The 24,092-nt window shown below is 39.0% G+C and overlaps 2 long non-coding RNA genes across 5 annotated transcripts in view; one reads left to right on the top strand and one right to left on the bottom strand.

The window, feature by feature from the left end:
* Nucleotides 1-23,778, bottom strand: part of LOC130255864 (uncharacterized) — a 46,206-nt gene extending 22,428 nt beyond the window's left edge. The window contains exons 1-2 of one of the 4 annotated variants that reach the window (XR_008841022.1): nt 22,321-23,778; nt 6,783-6,882 (exon numbers count right to left, since the gene is read on the bottom strand). This is a non-coding gene — a long non-coding RNA (uncharacterized LOC130255864). The remainder of the gene's footprint in view (nt 1-6,782; nt 6,883-22,320) is intronic. The other 3 variants (XR_008841020.1, XR_008841018.1, XR_008841019.1) reach the window with 3 other exon arrangements.
* Nucleotides 1-24,092, top strand: part of LOC130255866 (uncharacterized) — a 121,104-nt gene that overhangs the window by 22,993 nt on the left and 74,019 nt on the right. The window lies entirely within an intron of this gene.

The following is a 24,092-nucleotide window of genomic DNA, read 5'->3' on the forward strand; positions in this document are numbered from 1 at the left end:
TAACAGCGCTGCTTTCGGAGGTCTGGTTTGGAAGCGGATGTTGTACAGCTGATGGTGTCAGCAAAGCAGCTTTCATGAGATTCATAGCTCTCTTTTGCAGTGACAAGCAGCACTGAACTTTTCAGTGAAAGGGATCAGCTAAAGGATATACAAAAAAATCTTTTTTATTTTTCTGAGGCACCTTTGACAAAGCAATCTAAGGAAAGAACTCATTCTCTTCAATATTTATGTATTTTAGAAAAAGCCATGTTAGCTGTTTCTTTCATAGTTGTTTCTAGCCACTTTTTAATCCTTTTGTTTTTACAAAAAAAAGATATTCTGTGTAGCACCATTTCCTTAAGCTAAGGATGTATCTGAACTGAAACAAAATTTTAAAGTACAATAGGGAGGCAATTGCCAGTGAAAAGTAAATAAAAAATTATGTGCCTTGGTATAAGTGGGTCCAGATTTTCACAAACATGAAACCAGAGCTGTCAGTGGGCAAGGCCAGCCCTTGCATGGAGCCGGTGTCAGGAGGGAGTCCCCACGCACACACACGCACATGCAGGCACACAGGCACACACGGAGGAAGTTGGTGCCGCTCTGTGACCTTTCCATGAACTTTCCAGGAGATGCAAAGATCAGTCAAGAAGCCAAAGGTCAGCATTCATGCTGGTCACAAGCAAAAATCAGTTTTAACCAGTCACTGGAAGAGCATTTCTGCCTCTTAAGTTATCTCAGCAAAATACTAATAATTGCATTTTGGATGGTGGAAAATTGACTCAGTCAGTGTTTAGTGTCTCAGCATGGCTCGGTGTTGCTGCACTCATTTGACAGCTTGTTAGAAGCTGTGTTCACTTTTCCCCTGTAATATGTCTGTGCAGGGGAAAGATGGAGTTAAATAATATGAAGGAAGTGGCACAATGTGAGAAAAATCTGGGAATTCAGAGTGAACAGTGCCACTGCTGGTGTTCGTGAGACACAAAAGTATGAGCTGAAGAAAGGAAATTACATGTTGATTGCCTATGAAGAAAAACATTGAGTTAAAAGCAAGGCAACAGTAAAGGAAGTCTGCAATTTCAGTTGTAATTGACTTGTCCAGCCTCTCACACGGTACTTGGTATCAGATTATACCACAGTGGTATCTTTGTTTAAATCAGAGTTTTTAAAAAAAGAGAATCAGGATGAAATATACAAGTAATATAATCCTACTTTCAGCAGGTCAGAAGTGAAAACAAATGTGGTGATTTTGCTTCTGCTGTAGCCTGAGGTGGACATTTGCCCATGTGACAGCATGCAAGATACATTTTAGCACAAAACTCCCATTGACTGCAAGGGGACTGATCGAACCCAGACACAGCAAGTGCTGTATCCTAGAAGAAGCACAAACCTCTACCATATGAGTGTCTTTACTACAGCAGGCTGGGAGGATTTTGTTCTAGGAAATGAGTTATTAGGAATATTATTTTGTTTCCCCTTGCCTTTGCTTTTCTCCCTGGCACAGTCTAATAAATTAATAGTAAAGTTCCACTTAGGACAAATGATAAGTTAAGCTCGAGATGAAGATGTGAAATTTTGGTTATGGACTGGAGAAGAATACCTTGAGTTTTTAACAGTGTGCTTTAATAACAACAAGTGGTTCATTAATATATTTTTATCTAACATATGATGAAATATCTCAATATATTTTTCAACTCAGAAAGTTTTCCAAATAAAATGAAGTAAAGGGAAAAGAACAAAATATTTTCCCCACATTGGCTTATTGGTAACTTCAGTTATTTCTCATGCTTATTCTTTTTCAGAATCATCTGGATTATTTTGACCACTTCCTCACGTTTTTAACTCTTAAAGCAAATTATTTTACCAATAATCTCTCACTCTGTGGCTAGTTTTACTGTGCTTTCTTTCATAAAAAAAACAAAACAAACAAAAAACCAGAACAAAACGTTGGGTTTGTTGTCTAGCTTTTGCACTAGTGTATGAGTGAAAATGTCTCTGCACGACCCAAAACTGCAGCATTTCCTGCCCTGTGACTGAGAACTGAAGTGCTTTTCAGAACAGGGTCAGCAGCCATCAGGAGCACTGAGGGTGCTTTGTGCCTGCCCGAGCAGTGGGAAGGCAGCTCCTCGCAGCTGGGAGCTCCCACCTGGACCAGAGCTGGGCTGAAGCTTCCAGCCTCTTCATGAAGGGGTCTGGGGACTGTGGACTCAATGGTAATTCTAGATGGGGCTTGCACTGGGATAGTAAAGTAAGGCATAGATTAAACAAGTTCAGGGCAGGCAGTATTTAATCTAATAATAGAGGGAGAACTTAAAACCAGGGCTACTCCTCTGTCTCCATTTCAGAGGAGAATAATGGAAAATCCGATCTTTTAATCTTTCTGCAAATATTTTAACTCCTTTTAAAGTCTTTCTGATGGTTGCATTTACTTCATGCTTGTGCCAGCACTTCTGTGTGTGGGAGTGCTCGTAGATCCTGAAGTGACTGCGGAGCCTCTTCTTGTTCCATCAGCCAGTAGAGAAATATTACCCAGCAGCAAATAAATGGTGCTGGCCAACTTCTACTCGGGTATGAAAGCATCTTGCCAGGGAACACTCTGATCCACATACACTGACTTCTTTTAAAAGCTGGAAGAGTCTGAGAGGACTATAAAAGAAGCCAAAGTAATGCTAATGTTTTTAAACGGTCAACATGATGACTAATAGACATTCAACCTATTAAGATGAAAAGAGGCATCATCTCAGTCTTGGAAGCTTAACATTGGAGACAATCAGTACATAATTAAAAGACAGCAGCAGAACATTCATCTTGGCACATTTTCAGGGAAGTTAAGTCTTGTCAGACAAGGATGGTCTTAGCTTTTTTATGAAATAGCAAGTTCTGGTGATAAAAACCCAACAAAGCGACACAGTCACATTGGATGGGCTAAACTAAACAAAGAGATGATATCTGAATAACTAAAAACTGAAAGTCACCATGCTCTGTTGAGGCCTCACAGGCCTTGTTCCTCTCCTGTTCTACAGCTGGTGGTAACAGCAAGGCAGGGCAGGAACACACCACCCATACAGGAACAGAGCTGGTCCAGTGATAGTAACCAGTCAGCTCAAATCCTCACATCCTAGAAAAGTCCACAGAGCCCAGGCTGGTCTGGGGTCAAGCAAGGAAGTCAGGTCAGCAAGGCCAGGTGGGGCTTGGCACAGTAAGAGGCTGGCACAGACACACCTGAAATGTAACTTGAGCAAGGACCAAGGGCAGAAGCCTGACCTTAAATAGGGCTTGGCAGCCACTGGGCAAATGCCTCACAAGCAGGCATTCTCACTGCCTGGCTGCTTTCATAGCAGCTCCATCCAGGGTTCCACAACCACATGGCATTAGAGCAGCCCTGGGGTGCAGCAGTGAAAGCCATGGTGGGGCTGAGGACAAGAGCCTGCAGAGCAGCTCAGGGCCTCAGCTGGGATTTGGGAATAACAGCAGATAACCAAAAAGACTTTTCATACAATATACAGAGGAGGATGTGAAGGAAAGAAGATATACACATAGCCTTAACTGGATTTCAGAAGGGGCTACCATACCTGAAAATAGCATTAGTGAAAATGCTCGTGGGAATATTGGGTTGGTTCTTGAAGTACACTATGAAACTGGAAAAAAAAAAAAAAAAAAAAAAAAAAAAAAAAAAAAAAAAAAAAGGTTTAAAAAGCCCTCAACATTCAAAGAAAAAAAGATTTAGGAAAACATGCCTTAATCTGTTGAGGTTATCCAAGAAGGAGTTAAAAACTGACTTAATCAAAGTCTGCAGATATCTACATAAGGAAGAGATTTCTGATAACAAATAGCTATTTAGTCTAACAGAAAAAGGCACAATAAGATCCAATGGTTGGAAGCTGTCGTACTTTCTCTAGCATGGGCCATTAATCATTGGAACAACCTACCACAGGATGTGGGAGATCATTTGAAGTCTTTAAATCAGGACTGAATCTTTACAAAAGAAATTCTTTCTCTCAAACAGAAAATCTGCATCTGATGCAGAAACTGAATTGTGCAAAGATCAAGGTGAAAGTCTTTAAAATGTATTAAATTAAAGAAAAACAGCTCAGTGGAAAAATTTGTGGACAAATTTATGGAAAATAAGTGGAGGGGGAAGGAAAAAGGTGCTCTTTCTAAAATATGTCTTTTGTACTTTAAACACAGTGTGAAAAAGACATGCTTTTTCCTTGATCTGGTGGTGTTCTGAGTGCACAGGGTGATGGGCTCACCAGTTGTTATTTATGAATTTATGGATTCTTGGGCATGGTTAAAAAATACCAGTTGGCCTTCTTTCAGTTAAATCCCATTCCTTTGAGGTGAATTTAATCATGCCTGAAAGTTATCTGTAAAACAGAAGCACTTTGAGTTTCCTACAGAGAAAAAAGGAAGATACCAGCCTGTGGGAGAGAATACTACTCTTATGTCACAAAGATCAAACACATAGGGTGCAATTCCAGGACTATACTTTTGAGTTCAGACCACCAAAGTTTATAGTCAGAGCTCCCACGAGGAGGGACAGGAGTAAAGGAGGATATTTGCTACTTGTTATAGTTAATAGCACTAAACATTTATAAAATTCTAGTGCTCTGCTTTGATATGGACTTTGTGCTGGGAGCTGCAAACAGAAAAGGGCAGGGAGCAGACACTCCATGCATGGGTAGAGAGCTGCAGCCCAAAGCCTCCAGCAGCCTGCACAGAAAACTTGAGCTGGTCTTTCAGACTTGCTGCCACGACAGAAAAAGGACTCTGGTTTCCTGCCTGCTATGACCATGCATGAAAAGACTTTCTCTGAGATTTTCTGTATGATTTTATCCTCTGATATGCAATCAGCTGTTGGATAGAAGTGTTCCAAGTTCACTGGGCTTTTCATAATCAGAGAATAATAGTAAAGAGCTGGATGCAGAGATTATGCTGGCTTTGCTCCACCTGCCCTTTGGGATCCAGTAGTTATGTCCCTAGCCCTTGTGTGACCTAAGCATGTGTAATACCTGTAGCATGGCTCGAGCCAGTGCATAGGGAAATGAGAATGAATATGGACATACCTGCTAATTTATTATCTGCAAGCCAAGGCACAGCTGTGTGTGTGCTGTGAGTGTGCATGCCACACGTGCACCCCATCCCCCCTGCAATAGGACAGATTCCCAATTAAAGCTGGGACCTCTGTGCAGTGAGTGGTCCATGCCTGTACTGTTCTTGGAAAACCTGCTGCTATACAAATAAGAATCAGTTGCAACAATCCAGTACAGTTCCTACTGTCAAGTCTTTAAATTCATTAGCCATTTCACATACTTTGCTATTTACATTGTTGGATCGCTTCTTCTCTTTCCATAAACTTTTAAAAACAAACAATTAATTAAGACAATTTCTATGGCTTTTCTCCCCACACAAGTCATTCTTAGTGTTCATTTTTCTAAAGCCTGCTGTTGGGCTGAGCAGCATTTTTACCCCCTGGGGTCTGCATTTCACCAGTGATGGTCGCCAGATGAGGCTGTTTGGGGCTGACACAAAGTACCATCTCCACAGAGGCTGAACATCTCTGAATTACCCCACAAGTGCTGTGGCTAGAGGAGCCAGGGGGAAGGCAAGAGGCTCAGCTGCTGTTCAGCATGTCACAGCACAGTCTGTCAGTCAGCACAGCCCAGGTCCCACACAGAAACCACCATGGGCTTTCAATCAAGCCTTAAGCATTATAGGACTTTGGGACTGTGTGTGCATGTGTGTGGCTTCTGGGTGTATGTTTTAATTTTGTTTTGTTCTGGAAATACCAAGTATGTCCTTTGAGACCATTAGAAATGAAGTTTATATAGACATGGCAAAAGACCACTCTAGGCAAGGATAATAAAATATAAAATTATTATGAGACACATAACAACTGGTTTAAAATTGGAAGTGCTGAGTTTTTCAAGTTTGGCAAGTATGATTATTTTTCTCTTTAATTTTCTGAGCGCCTGTGAGTATACAGAGTCCTAATTTGAGAACTGGAACAAACTGGGTTTGTTTATGAGCAAGCAATATACACTCATCTATCAGACTCATCAGTAGGTGGGCCAAATCATAAATTACCATCTCACTGTTGGCTTTTAGAGAACAGTGACACTTCCTCCATATGAAGATATGCCCCTTATTTTTGAACCAGTAAAGCTAAGGGTTTTGCTTCTGGCAAGGACAACTCTAAAAAGAATCATTCCTAATGCAATCTGCTCTTGAAATAAAGCTTCCTCTCATCTGCATTCCCTGTGTCATCTGATATGGGCTTCAAATATAAAATTTTCATTGTTTTTCTGTGACATTGTCAGGATGGGAAGAAATATTAGCAACATGATTCCTAACAGAATCTGCATGAAGTCGTCACATATTTGACTTCCTGCTAGACATAAATCCATTATCCTACAAACTGTGTTGCTCACATGACATTCCTACTAAGCAGCTGCAGTTGATAAGAGCTATTCTGCATAATTTGCTTTGAAGTATCTTTTAAGATAGGATTAACCAGATGATGTATTTTTTTTTCTTTCCCCCTCTCTCTCTCTCTCTCAGTGGTGGTAGTGTTGTCGTCATCATCATGGTCTGTTCCTACAGAAAGATTTGTGGACTGCAGATACCCACATGGCATCTGCATACCTTGTGAGCAGATTTTCTGTATCTTACACTAAATGTGTTTAAACCTAAATGTTTGGACTTCCAGAAATAACATAGAGAAATCTGGAACTGATAAAATCAGAAAATAAAAAGCCACTGTAGTTAGCCAATGACAATGCTTGAAAATACATCTGATTTACTAGGAAATGAATGTTCTGTCTTTCCATCAGCTTGCTTTCAAGTCCAAGTATGCATTATTTTTCAAACATGATCTCACTAGCAAGAACACTTTGGCATTATCTGAAAAAAGAGAATAGTTCATATTTGTATGGAGTGACAAAATCTCTGTCTCTAAGACACTGCATTGTTTTGTAGCTTCTTCCAAGGGATAGTTTTGTTGTGTGGAGAATCCCATCTTTGCCCATTCATTTTCTGCATCACTTGCCATACACAACGCAAAGGAAGTAACTGTGAAAATGCAAATGAATATTCTCATGTAAGTAGTGCTAATATGATGGCATGCTGTACATCTGAAAGTGCCTCAGAAAACTAATGGGCACCATTCTGAACTGTGGAAACATGAGCCATGATGAAAAAGTTGGAATTCAGATTTATTGCCTCTTTCTTCTCATCTCCAATGCTTGAAAAAAAAGAAATAAACATTTAAAGGATGCAAGTTTAAGTATCTTAATCTCATCAGCTTCGGCTTGGCTTTTTGCTCTTCTATGCTCAAATGAAGCACCTCATCAAAATTACATTACAATTATAAATAAAATCAAGGTCCCCTTTTTTATTAACTTTTGCTTTTTATCCTCCCTCTGTTTAAATGCATTGGCTGGCTCTGAAGTCTCCTGGCTGCAGCCGCTGGGTGTTTAGAGGCAATACTGCAGACTTTTATGTTTTATGGATTCTACAAGAACAATATAACATGATACTGACAATCATAAACAGATACTAAGTTGTTTCAGTTTGGAAACAATTGCAGCCATATAACCCTTGGTGGGCTCTTTTATATGAACTTTTATTTTTCTCCGTACAATGGCTAACATGGGAACTATCCCCCATCCAATAGAGCAGCTTGTATTTGCTCAGGAAATGGTTAAGTTACAGCTGGTCACCCCTGTTACTTCATGGAAATGCTTTGATTTGTCTTCCATACTAAAACAGTTAGAGTCATTTGTTTTACTAACAGCTCCCCTCAGAGCAGAACCTCAACCCCGTCTTAAAGCAAAATTAACTTCACACATGACTTTGTCAAAAAGCTTATTTCCATCTCAGGACAGTTCAAATTGCAGTGTAATTAGGAGGACAGACTTTGGAAATGGTTTTTTCCTTCCTTGTGCTGCCCATACTGACCATTCACCAAGGATTTTTCAGGTGACATAAAGGTAATGCTTTCTTAAGTGTACAAAAATGCCTGTACTTGACCAGGCTACCCAGCTTGGCCATTGCCAAGAGGGCACTGGGCAAATTATTGATTTTATCTCCAACCTGCACTCTGACTTGTTCAAAGCATAACCTCAAGAATGTGTCCACAGGAGCTACACTAAAATAACTTGGTTTTGGAAGCTTCTGATAATTTGTAAAATATTTGGCATATCTAAGAGTAGGGAATAATACTGGCTCATCACTTTCAAAATGGGGAAATTGTAGCTGCCACCTCCCAAATCGACTGACAAGGCAGCTTAAAGATACCAACAGGAGTAGATGGACTGCAAACATGGGGTCTGTATGTGTTTTACTCCACCCTTCTCTGAGGAGTCGTATGAATATGAAGCTTTTTACTGTTAAACTTAAGTAAGGAAAAAAACAAACAAGACCAAACAAAAAACAAAACAAACAAAAAATTATTGTCATTTAATAGTGCTAATTCTAGTTTGTCTAGCACATCCAGATCAGTTGACAACACTTTCTGGACTTGAAACAGAGAAAAATGAAAGATTTCTCTTTGTTAGAATTTCAAAGCACTTCGCATTCACCACAACCCGCCTGCAAACAGTAAAGCTCAGAATACCAGCCTGTATCAAGTCATTAACCTTTTAGGACTCAATCAAAGCAGTGTTGTGTGACATTAATGAATGCTTTAATGTGGTATATAAAAGCTAACAAACATGGAAACTGGCAATGATTCATCAAATTTAATATTCCATCAAACATTTAATTTTGAAGACTGACACTTTTTTAAAATAATGCAATAGACTACAAGTTCAGAAGAGTGCCTTTAATGAAAGTCATTCCCCCCCTTTTTAGGACTTTTCCAAATTGTGTTTAGATGCCCAACAAAACCAAGAGAAGTGCATAAAAAACTGAAACAGTTATGCAACGTTCTAAATAACATATTTTATGGAATCTGTTGAGAAGAGTGAAGGAAGTTGTCCTTATAAATACACTTGCAGTTTAGGTCACACATTGTCTGCAGTCATTGCTAGGAGGCAAAAGCCCTGTTGTAAAACAGCTGGGCTTCTTGGCTTGGGGCAAAGGCAAATTCCACAGCCAGAAACCTAATTAGACACTTTTGGAATTCACAGCACCCTTTCACGCTATGACCTTTTCCTTTCTGCCTTCCCCTTGCTTCTCTACAGCTCAGCCCCATATGTCCTCCTCCCCCCTGTCCCCACATGAACATCTGATCCTCTCCTCACTAAATATGTTGCCCTTTATTGCATAAATGTTGTCTACTGGCCAAATTCAATCCTGCTGGTAATAAGACCAACTTGGAAGTCAGCAAGCTTTTGTCATGGATAAATTTGCCCCTGTGATGCATTTAACTTGTAAGAGACTCTGATTATCCAGTCTCCTAAAAATTTTTTAAAGCATGGACTGGAGAGAAGTGATTTCAAAGGAACAGCTTTATCTGTCCTGGAAAATTTCAAAGTCCCCAAAGAATCCTCATGTTGCCCTGGACAGAAAACCAAAATAGTCTGAATATTTTTAAAAGCCATTGACACTCATGGTCTAACCCTGCCCCATTGCCAAGGCACCCACCTGAATGCAGAAAGCCCAGGTTCAAATTCCTGGAGGGACTTGAACCTGGATCTTCCACATGTGACAGGTAGATATGTCAGCTCCTGGTCTCCCACTGGCTTCTTTTTGGACTGAAGTATCAATTCTGTCCTGAACCTGACTTTTTTCACTGAAAGATTTTGCATACCACAGAGCATTTTTCATATCAACAGATAGGTATTTTTCAATGAACAGTGCCTCATCCAACCTCTTATACCCCCAGACAAACACATTCAAAACTTTTCTAAAGGCTGGTACACTTTAATTTAAATGCTATTTGTACCAGGGGGAAATAATATCCAAAACCACCTAGATACAAGAATCTAGGTGTCTTATAAAGTAAATGTGAAACTGATAGAAATGACAGGCTATTAAATGCCACTGAAGATGTATAATTTACAGTGAGACTATTATTTATCATTTTCTTAAATTGTTTTTATAACATAAACTGCAATTCTTATCCAAACTTATTTTCAGCCAAAGAGCATGTTCCTTCACACAGATTTTTCACTTAACTAAAAACTGCAAGATTCATCCATTTAAACAAAAAAAAAAAAAAAAAGTATGATAAATAGGATATTTTAACTGAATTGGGTAATGGAGAACTGCTGTGCCACTCCTGAGAAATGTCTATAATTCACTTATGCCTTCTGGTATTTGTATAACATGTTGAGTCATGAATCACAGAGTAGCTATCATAAAAAAAACAACGTCTCCTTGACAAAAAATACATTTAACTCAGCTGAGATTTGCAGTTAAGATTCTTGCCTACATTTTTGAAATCACAAATGCTATTACGTTACACTTGGGGAACTTTTTGTAAACCTGTGCAAGAATCAAGTGGACTTCTTACATTTTTTGGTCTTTATGGAAATGCATCTTTTTCACTAGCCAAAGACATTCTTATACAGTGTTGGCCCATGAGGAAAGAAACAGAAAGGTTTAGGCAGATTTTTGTGAAATATGTAGATCATTTGGGATAGGAGCAGGTGAGAGATGTCTGTGAGGGGATGTCAGTATGCTTTTGTCACATCTGAAATGGTGAGAAGCAGTACTTGTCACAATCATTGGCAATGGGAAAGGGAAAAAAATACCTACATGGTGTGCAGAGGAACTGGCCAGATTTGGGTTTTCCTGCGAGGAAAAGCAGTTAATCTCTCAAAGCCTGTGAGGCAGAGAGTAAATACCAGTTGGTATTTGGAGGGTGTCAGAGGTGCCAGGTGAGAGGAGATCCTGCAGAATAAAGTCGATATCAACAGAGAAAGAAACAAAAACCAGAGGGCTCTTTGTGATTTCAAACCCACAGAATATTGCCTCTACCATGGCAACTGAGGATGCACAGTCCTGGGCTGCACAACCAGAGCCAGGCACCTTGGGTGACTTCCAGTTCACCCCAGCCTCATCTGTTCAGCTAGCACTGAAGGGGTGCAGCATCTCCCTCAGCCTGGGCCCTAAAAATATCTCTTATTTCATCTTCCCCAACAAGCATGTATCTACTACATGCTCTTGCTTTTTGCTTGAGATTTAATATTTCAATCACTGAAAAATACCATTCATTATAATTTGCAACTATCATTTTAATCATAAACTAAACCTCAAAGGAGCACTAAGTGTGTGTGATTGCTAAGTGGTCAGCATCACCAAAGTCCCCTGGAAAAACAAATTAGTACATTATATGTATCTGCATACCTGGGAGATAAATGTTTGCATCCCCTTCCCTAAGGACAGAATGGAGATGGGTCAGTAAAACACCCTACCTCTTAATATGCAGGGTTTGTTGTAGGAGCAGCTCAATTCATATTTCCACCAGTTTGATGGTAAGTGAGCAGCAGTAGCAATATTAATCTGCAGTAACCTGTCAGTGAACTCTACAGCTAATATGATGTAGTTATGATTTTACCATCAATCAGAACTGAACAGGCCCTGGACAATCCTTACAGCGCTGCCTCAAAAAATCTAATTGTGCAAAAGCTTCATCGGTTTCCAACATTTCTTTTTTATCTGTCACAGACTTTTGGCCTACTACACAACCTTTTATTATTGGTCTTATTGCATTAGCTTGTAGGACAAAAAAGAAAAGGCTAAATCTAAGAGTTCCCCTGCATTCCATCATTTGTTACCATGTAGGATCCTATTTGACAGTTCCATATTATTTTAGATTTAGATAAATATCCTTAGGACATATGGTATTGCATGAACTTTTGAACCACCGATTGCCAATGTATAAAAAAAGGCTAGCAATATTTTTACCTCTGCATCTGCATGTTCAAATGTATAAGAAATAGATAACAAAAATGGGAGAAATAAGCTGTAACAAGGATTGAATTAGACAAAATGTAAACCCAGACTTTGTATTTTCTTTTAATTAATTGTATTCACAGAGCAGAAGAATAGTTGAAAAATTAATTATTAACAGCAAATATGAACTTCTACAGGAGTTAGAATTCTACTAGTAATTAAGATAACTGTTCATTATTCTTTTCAGGCATTTTTAGTATAACCATTTATTATGTAGTTTTGTAGCTTAAATTACATGTGGATGTGTGTGTGTGTGTAAATATCATAAAAGGAACACAGACAGGCGTTCTCAGCCAGAAGGTTTCCTTCAAACAGTGGCCATAAGAGATTACAACTTGCAGTGAGAGACATTACAACCACAATATTTCTGGTGAGTTTACTATGCGAGAAGTTCTGGTGTAACTTTTGTGATTTTAAACATATAAACCCATCAAGGAAGATGAACTATTAGCATTATCTGTTTAGTCATTTTAATCTTTTGCATCTTAAATGTAATCAGGCTTTTCAGAACTGAAATTGCTAATCAGCATGTTGGATAAATGTTTCCATTTTAAAATGTGCACATTTAGACATAACAGCTGGCTGTAAAGAATATATTTATATTTGTGATTTAATGTATCACAAACTTTATATTTGATTTCATTTAGCTTTACCAAGAAACTGAGAAAATTTTTGCTAGCATGATCTATTCTGACAGCAGTATTACAGCAGCAGAAAAGCATGGAGTAATAAATGAGGTGTGCATACAATGCCTTATGTAGTCTTTAAAGCAAGCATGTCTTTTTAACAAAGCAATTTTTTTTACACAATTTCAAGTGATTTCATCCCTTTCTAACATAAGCTCAATTCATGCAAAGCAATACAGAACACAACACTCTACTACAACGTCTGTTCATTAATTTAGCAAACTGTGTTCAAAACTGACGGGAAATATTGTTTTTAGAAAAATTCTGACTTCAAAGAAATATTTTTGGTGATATGAACATCAAATGAATAGCTGAGTTTTAGCCTTCAATCAATCATAACGTAAAGTAATTGTAATCTAATAAAAATAGCCATACAAAATAAGGAAATGGCAGTTGCATCCTGTTAAAAACATGCAGGAATGCAGCTTTGGAACTACTGAGAGAACCGAGGCTGTAGAAAGACAAAAACAGGATGTTAAATTCTTACGACAATTGGAAGCAACTGATTTTTAAGCACCCACCACCACCCGTGATAATTTGTTCAGCAGCCTCTAGGGGGTTCTGTGTGACTGCAGAACCCTGCAATTTCATGAGCACCTAAAACCAGGTTATCAGAGGTACAGGCTTCTGCACTGATGTTGGAAATGCCCAGCTGCATTGTCACTGCTGCAAATTGGACTGCTACACTAGCACCAGTGTTCTCTAAAGTGAAAATCACAAAAGAAAGTTCTTGAGAACTTCAGCCCACTGCAGAATGTGTACTGTCATCACAGCAATAATAAAAACATTCATTATAATTAATATAATTACATTAAACTGCATATAGTCATTCCTTAGGCAAGCGTATTTAAATGCCAACCACAAATTAATTCACTTTCCTTTATGTTTTTAACAACTATTTAACTCCTTGTTTTAGAATACTGTCAGTAAGGAACAGTAGTTTTCCTTCATTATTTCATATTTCTGTGTTTGCAAGAGGCTGTAACTTTACCACCACCTACTAATTCTCCTCTGTACTTCAAGAGTCAACTACAAGATGTTATAAAATTCCTGCTATTACAAAAAAAAAATCACTAGACCGTTAATAACAGAATGAAAAAAAAAAATTAAGTTAGTGTGGTACAATGTGTCATGCCTGGCCAACCACAAATATAGCAATAGAATTATAAGCTCAGTTGGTTAGAGAACAATAAAGCCACATATAAATTCAAAGATTAATAACAGTATAATTGTCAAAAAACCTCAAGCCATTCTTTAATGAATATTATAACAAAAATAACAACATTTTGGGGGTTTTAAATCTGTTAGCCTGGATTTTTCAAATATGAGAATGTGTAGTCAGAAATCCTGATTTTCTCTTGAGAATGTCATTGAGGAAAAGGCTGAATATTACCAGAGCCTGCTAAATTATTGTGATTTGCTATGATTACTGCAAAGCAGCTCAGACATTGCAACAAATCAGTCCTCTTAGTCATAGCTGTCACAAGAGGATGATTCTTACCTTATACTTGTGGGGAAATTGATAGAACAAGCTACACAAATAATTCCTATAATGAGGATTTTCTTAACCTTTGTTATTCACATGGCCTCACTGTTACGTAAAAGGTAAATAAATGAAAGTTCTAGCTAGTCACACATAGCCCCCACCACAAATATGCTGTGACTGGGTTAGAGGTTTGCTGGTTCCTGTGGCATGGGAAAGCTCCCAGACAACCTCCTGAAAACACAGCCCCACCTTCCTGCGGATTTATGGCATGGAAATTGAAATAAGATTAGTAAAACCAAAGTGATGGGCTATAAAAAGGATTGCAAAATATACAGTGAAATTTGATATTGCCCAGCTCATGAGAGCGTGTCACACTTCAGCCAGAACCCCAGTTACCAGTGAGGTCACTGTACCTGCACACAGCTTATTTTGCATTATACTGACACTGTAATACAAGTTTGAGTGAATATGAACAAGCAGACAAGTAGAATATTAAAAATTTCCAGGTCAGACTGTGAGAACACCGGCACATAACACATACAATTTTTTCTCATTTTAAACATTTTTTTGAGGTTTATATGTATTTCAAGACAGTTAAACCCAACTTTTTCTTAGACTACCTGCTACTCAATATACATTATACCAGCTACTGCCTATTTCATCTTCCAAAACAGAGGCTTATCTAGTGAAAGTAAGAGAACTGGACAGCATTTTCTCAGCTTCTGCTAACCAAGAGATGTAACCAAGATGCAACAAGTGCAGGATGTTCAGAATCCTCCAAAAGGATACACTGAGAATTCATTTTTTCCAAAATGTCATTGAGGGATGGGTAACGTGTGCATGAGACATGGGCTATCTCAGAGACAGCCCAGGAAAGAGGCAGACAACATGAATAACAAATGTCTGCTACTTTGTGGTCAGTCATAGGAGACCTCACTCAAACTACAGTCAGGTTAATAACATTTTGAATGTTTACTCCAAATTAATTTGTCTCAGATTCTGTATAACCATGAACAAGTCAAGAAAGGCTTCCGTGTGTTAAAAAAATATGAGATATCAAAATACACAAAATTGAAAATAAAATGTGACAGGGAATCAAACATGTCCTTACTAATTTCAAAATATTAATATCTCCTTTTTGGACATTTGAACTTGTATTGAGTTAGCCTGAGATTCAAAAGAAAATGTAACTTCAAACAATTTTTTTCATTAAGAAAATGTTGACAAAAGTCCTTCAAAAATTGAAAAATTTTCCCACTACTTTCTAAATCAAACAATTTTGAAACTTTGACCCTTCCTTGAAATCATTTTGGTTGCAATGACTCACTAGTTTTATGAGAAAACATACCATTGTGAGTACACGTTATTCCCTATCCCCTTGTGAAATCCCAGAGAGAGCAGATTCCCATCCTGTCACACATTTGGGTCCATTGCCTAACATTTCTGTGAACTGGGTAGACAGTTCAGGAGTATTTTAATTCTTCCTTTATATATAAAAAAAAAAAAAACAAAACAAATTGTATTGCATGTGTAATGCAATAAGGAGATTAATGTCAATCTTAAAAGGAAAATTAACAATTAAATCAATTTCATAATCAGGGCACAAAAGCTCTTGGCTATTTTCTGATACATTGACCTTATGTACGCAGTGAGGGCAGTGAACACAAGCCTGTTCTCCATTCCCATCAGGGCACAGGGGAAGGGTTACAGCAGCCCATCGTGCAGCTTCTCTGTTTTTATTCTAAGACAAGAGGCCAATAGTTTCCTCTGTAATTGAGCTGAAGGACATTTAAAAATAATTAACAGGACTTCGTGCAACTAGTATTATTTGTTGTATTGTGTGCCTTCTAGTTTTTTATTGCCTGCTTCCAGAGCTTTTCTTCAGAAAGGTTGAATACCAACTGTTTTGAGAGAAGTCCCAAGGCAAAACAGAATATAAATAGCTCTGCAAGCACAACAAGCTGAAGGCTCCACAGAGGCGAAAGTACATCAAGTAATTAAAAAATACTGAATCACATAAGTAGAGAATATCCCTTTTCAGTTGCAGGACATATATATTAAAAACACTACCAGGATCTGAGTTGCTTTTAACTGGCGTGCCAATGAGAGTAATGCGTAAACAGGAAGGGTAAATGCACAAGGGGAACATTCTGGTCCACATGCAAAACTCTCCCTGAGGCAGATCCACCTTCCCCACTTCCCCTCAAGGAAGGAACAAACTTTTGTCACCCTTCTAAGAGCACATAGGCCATGTGTCCTCTTCCCACAGCTGCAGATCCACCAGCATCGTGTGCCTAAGCCATCCAGTCCCAGGTGGCTCCTCCAGTCCCTCTCCAGAGGACCAAGAGCCACCAGAATGATGGAAAAGGACAAAGTCCCCACCAAATCCCCCTTATATATTTATTTATTTGCTTACTAGACCATTACCTATGCCATGACTGCCTTATTTTCAGAGGATCTGGTTTCTCCACGCTGCCACAGGTGGAGCAAAGCCAGCCATGTGTACCAGCCTGCTGCCACAGCAGCCAGGTCCGATGTGAAGCAGCTATCTGCACAGGGGAAGGCTGTGTTTTAATTGGCCCTGTTTTCTTGGGCCTTCCTACTGGGATTGACTTGACTTTATAGGAAGTCCTGACATGGAGCCAATGCACAAGGCCTTCCAAAGTCTCAGGAGTCCCTGAAGGGGGGCTAAGCAGGGCCCTACCTGACATTGCAGCACCATCCATCATGTCAACAAGCTCCACAGCTCTGGGAGCATGATTTGTTAGTTAACACAGCCTTTGTTAGCTCACTCTCCAGTAGCAAACACCAATGGAGATCTACAGCTTTCAGAAAATTGCCAACAACAGACAAGAAGGGACTTACCAAAAACTAGACTAAGTCCAAACTATGCACTGATTTGATCAATCAAAAATGTGCCCAAAAATATTTGTTTATTTATTATAGAGATGATTTTTCTTGCCATAGAATCTGAGGCAGGTTATCTTCGCAATTAAAATGAGAGTGATGCTCATTAAATATAGTTTTTAACTCCTTTTAAACATATGCAAGGGGTAAGAAACAGAAAACTTATGGATGTGCACTTTTGCCTGTTGTTGTTTACCTCTTTATTTATAAGAGCAAGCATATATGTGCCACAAATATTCTAACAACTACTGGTGGTGCACTGCATGCTGTGTCAGAGGAATAAACAGAGTCGATGGAATGGGGAGAATAATTTACTGTGCACTGGTTTCAGCTGCCAGTGATTGCAAAGGGAACTCAGCAGATGTTTTCTTGATAAAGGTTATTTCTTGTTGCAGAAGTAGCAGCAAAATCCATAGCATTTTTCTGCAGGACTCTGCACATCATGATTCTGCCATTTCAGTTAGTCTTAACAGCTGGAGGATAAAAAAAATGTTCCACTGCATTATTTGAAATTTGTCACGTTGATTTAGTTTCATTACTGTTATTAAATTTTATTCTGGAATGGTTTACATATCAAGAATACATAATGGGTTTCTGTGTGGCCTGGGATTTATTCCTTGAATGAGGAAAGGACTCTACTGTGACAAAGTCATAAAGCCTTATTGACTTGATCCTTTGCCATAAACATTGGATTCAGGGAGTTAGACTGAATATTAAATTGATACAATGGTTGTATTTTCATCAGGAGAATAACTCCTTCCAAAACAGAACCTAACAGTAAGTCTAGATCCACGTAATTGTTTTAGAAATCTTCTATTACCAGGCACAAATAGGAAAATATTCTCCTAATTAGGCAATAAAAGTAGAGAGAAACAGCACAAATATGCATGTTTAACATACTATTCAGATCTTGAAGGAAAATAAGGTAAAACAAAAAAATGTAACAAAAATTAAATGTGCAGACATACAGAAGGATTTAAATATGCAAAAGGGTATTCCTAAACAAAGAAATAACGAACACAAAAAGGCTTTTTAAAATGTAAATTGTATTGAAAGACAAGCAAACAAATTGAAATTACAGGCGATACTCCAGTTTGATTCCAATTCAGTTTTTGAATCTCTTCTTTTCTAATGGGACCACTCACTAGTCCAAAAAACTTTGGGGTTGGCTCTAAATTTTGTGTTATAAGCCAACATCTAAATGTGAGTGACTGTCATTTTGTCATGTTCCTGGAGGGCAATTTGCACACAGGAGAAAGTTGCCATGTCATATAATGTAAATTACCCAAGATCACGTCACCTCAGAGAGATATACTCTTGCTGATTTGTAAATTAAAGACAAGCCACAAAAGTTCCTAATTCCTTCACAACATAACTACTCATGAGTTTCTGCTGAAAGACTGCCATCAAAAGGCAATAAATCTTCAGGAAATAATATCACAATGCTAGCTCTAAAGCACTCATGACTTTTTCCCAACTTTCTCTGGAGTATTTCTTCCAAAGGAAAGCAGATGGCAAAATACTCAGTGGGTCAGCTTTTGTGTTCAGTCACTCCCAGGGGTTTCCATTAATCCGAGTTGTCTCTGCACAGACATAGACAACAACAGAAATCACTACCCACCCTTCCTTAGGATCACCAAAATTTTCCTTGCCTCACTATCAGAAGCATTATTTGAAACCAGCATGGCTGCTAAGTGCATTCTAGATGCATAAGCATAAGGGAGAGAGCAAAATAACTTCTTGCTGAATTGGATTCATATATCCAGGACATGCCTGGGTCCAACCCAAATCCATCCTTTTCCTGATGCAGCCCTTCAACAGATGACCTGACCTGGCTGTTCCTCTGCCAACCCAGCCACCCATGCAGGCAAAACCAGGTCTTCTCTGAAAGTCACACAGCGCTGCTGAGCTGAAGTGTCTCGAGAAGCTAAATCACTATAGAGTACCAGATTTATTTATTTACTGGTTTACTGGGGAAAAACAAATTCCTTGGAGGACAGATTTGCAGAAGAATTCAGTGCTGACCTCATTGTGTCATTATTGATGTCAGCAAAACCTGCTGAAACAAAATAAGCCCGATGATGGACGAGTCTGGAAACCTCACGTGCTGCAAACCACGCAGAGGTTCACAGCACCTTCATTCGCTGCATTGCTGCTAACAAAGAAAGCCCGGCCGCGGACAAGGGCTGCTGGCAGCTCCGCAGGGAGCGTGTCGGGCCGCACGGCCCCGGAGCGGCGCCCCCAGCCCGATGGGCGCCGGAGACGCGGCTGGAGCGCGGGCAGCCGCATCCATCCTGGGTGTTTGTGCCGAGGTCCCGCGGGTTGCCAGGGTTACTGCGCGCTCAGCGAGGGACAGGGGCCGCACAACCAGGGGAAAAGCCTTTCAGCCCAAAAAAGGAAAACATCGGCTACAGAAATGCAACGGCAGAGGCAAACCACCAGAGATAATCAAATGTTAATATAACCGCATTCCTTTCCAGTGTAATGAAAAAACATCAGAAAGCACGAATAACATGTTTCAAGCAACAGAGGGGGTTTTCTAACAATAAATTCAGATAACTCATATGCAACTGTGTGAAGACTAGAAGAGCCACTGCGGACCCACAAAATCAGCTTGGCACACCTCCATGGGAGCTGTGCTGCTGGGCTGGGGCCAGGCAGGACCCCCTCACTCTGTCCCCAGCTGCTCCCAGTGCCCACAGCCACCACCAACCCTGACCCAGCAGAGAATGAGGCTGAAATAATCCTGCTGGCACCAACCAGCCATGAGGTTCAAGCAGTCCACGACTGGGAGGCATTAAAGCTTTACGGCTGCGTGCACACCAATGGCATCTCCTGAGCAGCTGTGCAGGGGAAAGGCGGAGGAGCTCCCTCAACACCTATTCTGAATGAAGGCAGCCAGCAAAAGAGCCAACACCTAAAATGTTCCCTGCTCCATCTTCAGACCACACACATTTGCTGTTAGCCACCTAAATGCAGGCTGTTCTTCAGGTGCTTTCATTTCTCAAGCTTGCACACTGTGAGAAAATAATACTCTGCTAGTCCTAGGTTTAAAAAAAATCCTTTAAATTTTTATAAAGGCAAAAAGCTGTTAGCTTGAGAGTCCTGTTTTCCATAAAACTCACATTCATAACAAGCAATAAAAATGGAAGTTTGCTGCGCTATAACTCACGAGTCTACCTAAAACCTAGATCTGAAGAGATCTCCATTAAAGGTAAAATGCAGCATAGGCTTCATGCCAGACCATTCTTTTGTTTCTTTTCAATAAGAGAAAGAGTGCCAACTATGATAAAGTTTTATAAGGAAGTCACCTATTTTCTAACAACATGACTGAAATTAGCTATTCATTACATGTAGGCTCTTAACTACTATTAATTGACATCTCTTTCCTTCTCATCTCTGGGTAAGCTAAGAATATTTTTTAAAATTGTATTTCTAACTCAACATTGATATTTACTGCATTCCATAAAAAATTAGACATTCCTCTGTTGAAAAGGAATCAAATGAAAGCCAGAGACCTGACCTTCTAAGTGCGGTACTTTTCACTATTTTTATCAATTTCTTTGATAAAATGACACATGCAGAAAAAACATGCTGTTCTGAGTCCTTTCTGCCTAAGCACAATGAAATCAATAGCAGACTTTGCATAGACAGTATTGAACTTGAGCTGCATCCAGCAGTATGGAAAAAGGACAAAATGCAGTGGGCTGAAACAATGGTTCTGTCAATTAACCCGGCCACAGTGCACTGCTACCATATCTGAGAGGACTACAGGCAATCATTGCACCACATTCCAAGGAACTTCTAAAACAGTGAGCCCTACCTGTCATCAAATTAGTCACTGTAAAATATCACTAATAACTTAAACTTAGATGTTGATAGAACCAGATAGCATCTCAAAAAAATTGCTCTATCCACAAATATAACTCAGAATGTTAAGTATTAGAAATGTGAATTATTGGATCAGTCTCCTGCCTTTCTTCTGACAACAGGAAAATCTCCTGTAACATTATTTCCTAGTGCTTTTATGTGTTTGGGGTTCTTTTTTTCATATACCACAGTAAGTGGCAAAGAATGTTGGGTAAACAGAGTAAGAAATAGGGATTTTTTTCCTCACTATAGGTCTTGTTCATGCCACATGGTCAATTTGCCTCACTGCCATCCCTTTGCTTTCTCACTTTTATTAGGAGAGATAGTAATACCTGTCTGCTCCTTAAGACATTTATGCTGATTACTTATCACTTACCAAAATCTTTCAAACTGGAAGTGTCACAGAGGAAATATGAGACATAAATTTGTCTTTCACAGTGTTTCTCACTTCCTTTTTGTGTTGAGAGCCAAAACTCATTTCTGATAGCTATCATGTTCAACTCCCTCTCTCATCAATTATTTGAAGAAGTCATCCAAGGCTATGTTTCTAATTATTTTTTTAGTTGTGTAATTTAAGGACTGCAAAATCATTCAATTTCATTTTATTCTGGAGATCACTAACTGTAATTATACATGGAAATGATGAAATTAAGAAATACCAGATATACTCTAATCCACTTTCAGGGTCTAGCATAAGAAATCCAGGTCAGTTATGCTAATTTCAAACAGTGTAAGTTCACCAGTGCTTCAGAAAAATAAAACTGGTATCAAGTTATGGAGAAAAAGTTTGTTCACAACAAGGATTTAATGTCCCTCACAGAAATAGCAGAGCTAAATAAAAAAAAAATTAAAAAAAAAAAATTCTCTTCTGACTATTTTATCAGTCAATAATTGCAAGTCAAATATAAACACATTTTAAATCAATCCCAAACCCAAAAGACACCCCTCCCCAAAACCTTCAGCCCTCCCAAACCAATTGAAAAAACATACTGCAAAATTTCATGTTATGCAGAGAGTTCAAGGAGATTGACCTTGGTTCTTTCAAAGGCTATAGTAAGTATTATTTGAAGAAAAGAAATGCTAGTGAGAACAGATCCTTTCACACATGAGAAGAGTAAATGAAAGATTCAGAAATGGCTCTGACATTAAGCCTCTTTCCAAGTATTTCCTCAGTGGGAAAAAAAAAAACAAAAAACAAAAACAAAAACAAACCAAAAAAAAAAAAAAAAAAACCAAAAAAAAAAAAAAAAAAAAACACGGAGAAATGCTGGGAGCACTGAGAGAGAGTGGGATGAGGATCCTGTGAAAGAAACTGCAACAATTATAGGACATATCGGGGAACACATTAGGGAAATGTGAACAAATAAAAAGACCTAGACAACATGCATTCTACAAGACTTAAAAGGGTTAGCTAAACTCCTATATGTTCACTGTACACAAGCCAAATAACTGAAAAATGAAAGCAGAGGGAAATATTAACATTACCACCTTAAACAACAGCAAGGGTACTGCAGACAGACTCTCGTAAATCCAGTTTCTGTTCCTAATGGTCACTCTGTCTTCAGTGAGCTTTGGGTGCAGGGCCTTGAGCAAGGACAGGGGACTATCCAAGTGCAGATGAGCTTTAATAGGGGAACGATGTTGTATCTCACAGGATCTTAGCTGAAAAGTAATTCATGTTGGCTCAGGCATTTCCATGTGGCTTTCAAGTTGCTGAGGTAATGAAATTACAGGAAATAAGCTGCAATGTACCAAGGTGGTGGGAACTGTCTCCTGGCTGCCATGTGGATGACTGCTAGGAACAGCCTGTTGGACTCCTTTATTAATGATCTGGAAAAGAGAGTGCACAGCACTTTGATGAAACTCACAGATATGAATGTGAAAGACAGAAGGACAGTGTACAAAGAAAAAATGGAGAATTTCCTAGAGAAAATAGAACCATGGAAACAAAATAACTAAACGAGATTCAGCCTGGAAAATAATGCAGCCTGGGAAAGCATCTGAGAAAGAATAACAGGAAGGTGAGATCTCAGATGCAATAATGATGAAAGAGATGTAGGGAGATAGCTCTCTCTAAATGACGTGAATTGGTGACATGCTATGGCATGAAAAGGCCAGCACAATATTGGACAGGGCAAATAGTGTCACATCACTGAGAGAGGAACAAATACCTTTGTGTTTGCATACTTCCATACTTCATCCTTCATAAAGCATACTTTCTGCATGCTGCTGGTACAGCTCCATCTGAAATATTATACACGCTTCTGGATACTGACAAATTTGAGAGCTCACAGAAGAGTGCCAAACATGAACCAAAGACTAAGAGGACTGATTTATGAGGACATATTAGAAGAGTTAAAAATATAAATTGCTTGGCTAAGAAATAATTAATGGGGGACACGATAACAGCCTACTCATATTTGAAGAAGACCACTGGTGATGGAAAGGCATTTTTCAGCAGGATTTTTAAGGAACAAGAGTCCAGAGAGCAACTGAGAAGCTAAAACATATACAGAGTATCAAGAAATGCTTATTGGTCATGAATTATCATAATCTGAGGAATAATTTCCTCAGTAGGAGATTAATGAGGCTTTTACTTGTGGCTTTTAAAAACAGACTTGAAGAATTCCATAAGAAACCTATGTACCCACAACTGCAAAAGTTTGAACTCAGACCTCTGATCCATTCCAGCTTAGCCAAGCTGGGTGCAGTGTACAATTCTGTCTTCCCCAAGATGATTTGGGCATATTTGTAAAGATGTTAAATTCTTATTTGCCTTTCTTTCCATGCTGTTTGCTACCCGGGCATTCAACAAACTAAAATAAACAATAGCTGCTGTTAGAGAAGTGCTTTACTTGAGGGCCAGTGAAAGTCTCAGCACCTGTCTTACCATTGCATGCAAATAACAAACTAGCAGTCAGACACCTACAGAGCCTTACAGTGCCTGGGTTCTTGATGAGGTACATTCAAGGTAAACAGTAGATGCAAGTGCTTCTTCCTTTTGTTTTAAGGTGAAAAAATAACAGTGTAGCAAAGCCTGACTACTCTGGTTTGTCAGAAAGCTCATGGTTGGCCAAAAACACTGGAAAAACAGTATGAACCTGGCAAGGCGTGGAGCTGGAAGGTAATTGGAATCCTTCATCCAGCCACAGTGTGTTTCCCTGGGAGACACAACGCTGTAACACGTGTCATGCAGCAGCAACAGAAGTTTTAAATCTTGCCATTCCCTTAGCTAGATATATCTCCCAAAGTTAGATTAA

This window comes from Oenanthe melanoleuca, chromosome 7 (assembly GCF_029582105.1).
Source record: "Oenanthe melanoleuca isolate GR-GAL-2019-014 chromosome 7, OMel1.0, whole genome shotgun sequence".
NCBI lineage: Eukaryota > Metazoa > Chordata > Aves > Passeriformes > Muscicapidae > Oenanthe > Oenanthe melanoleuca.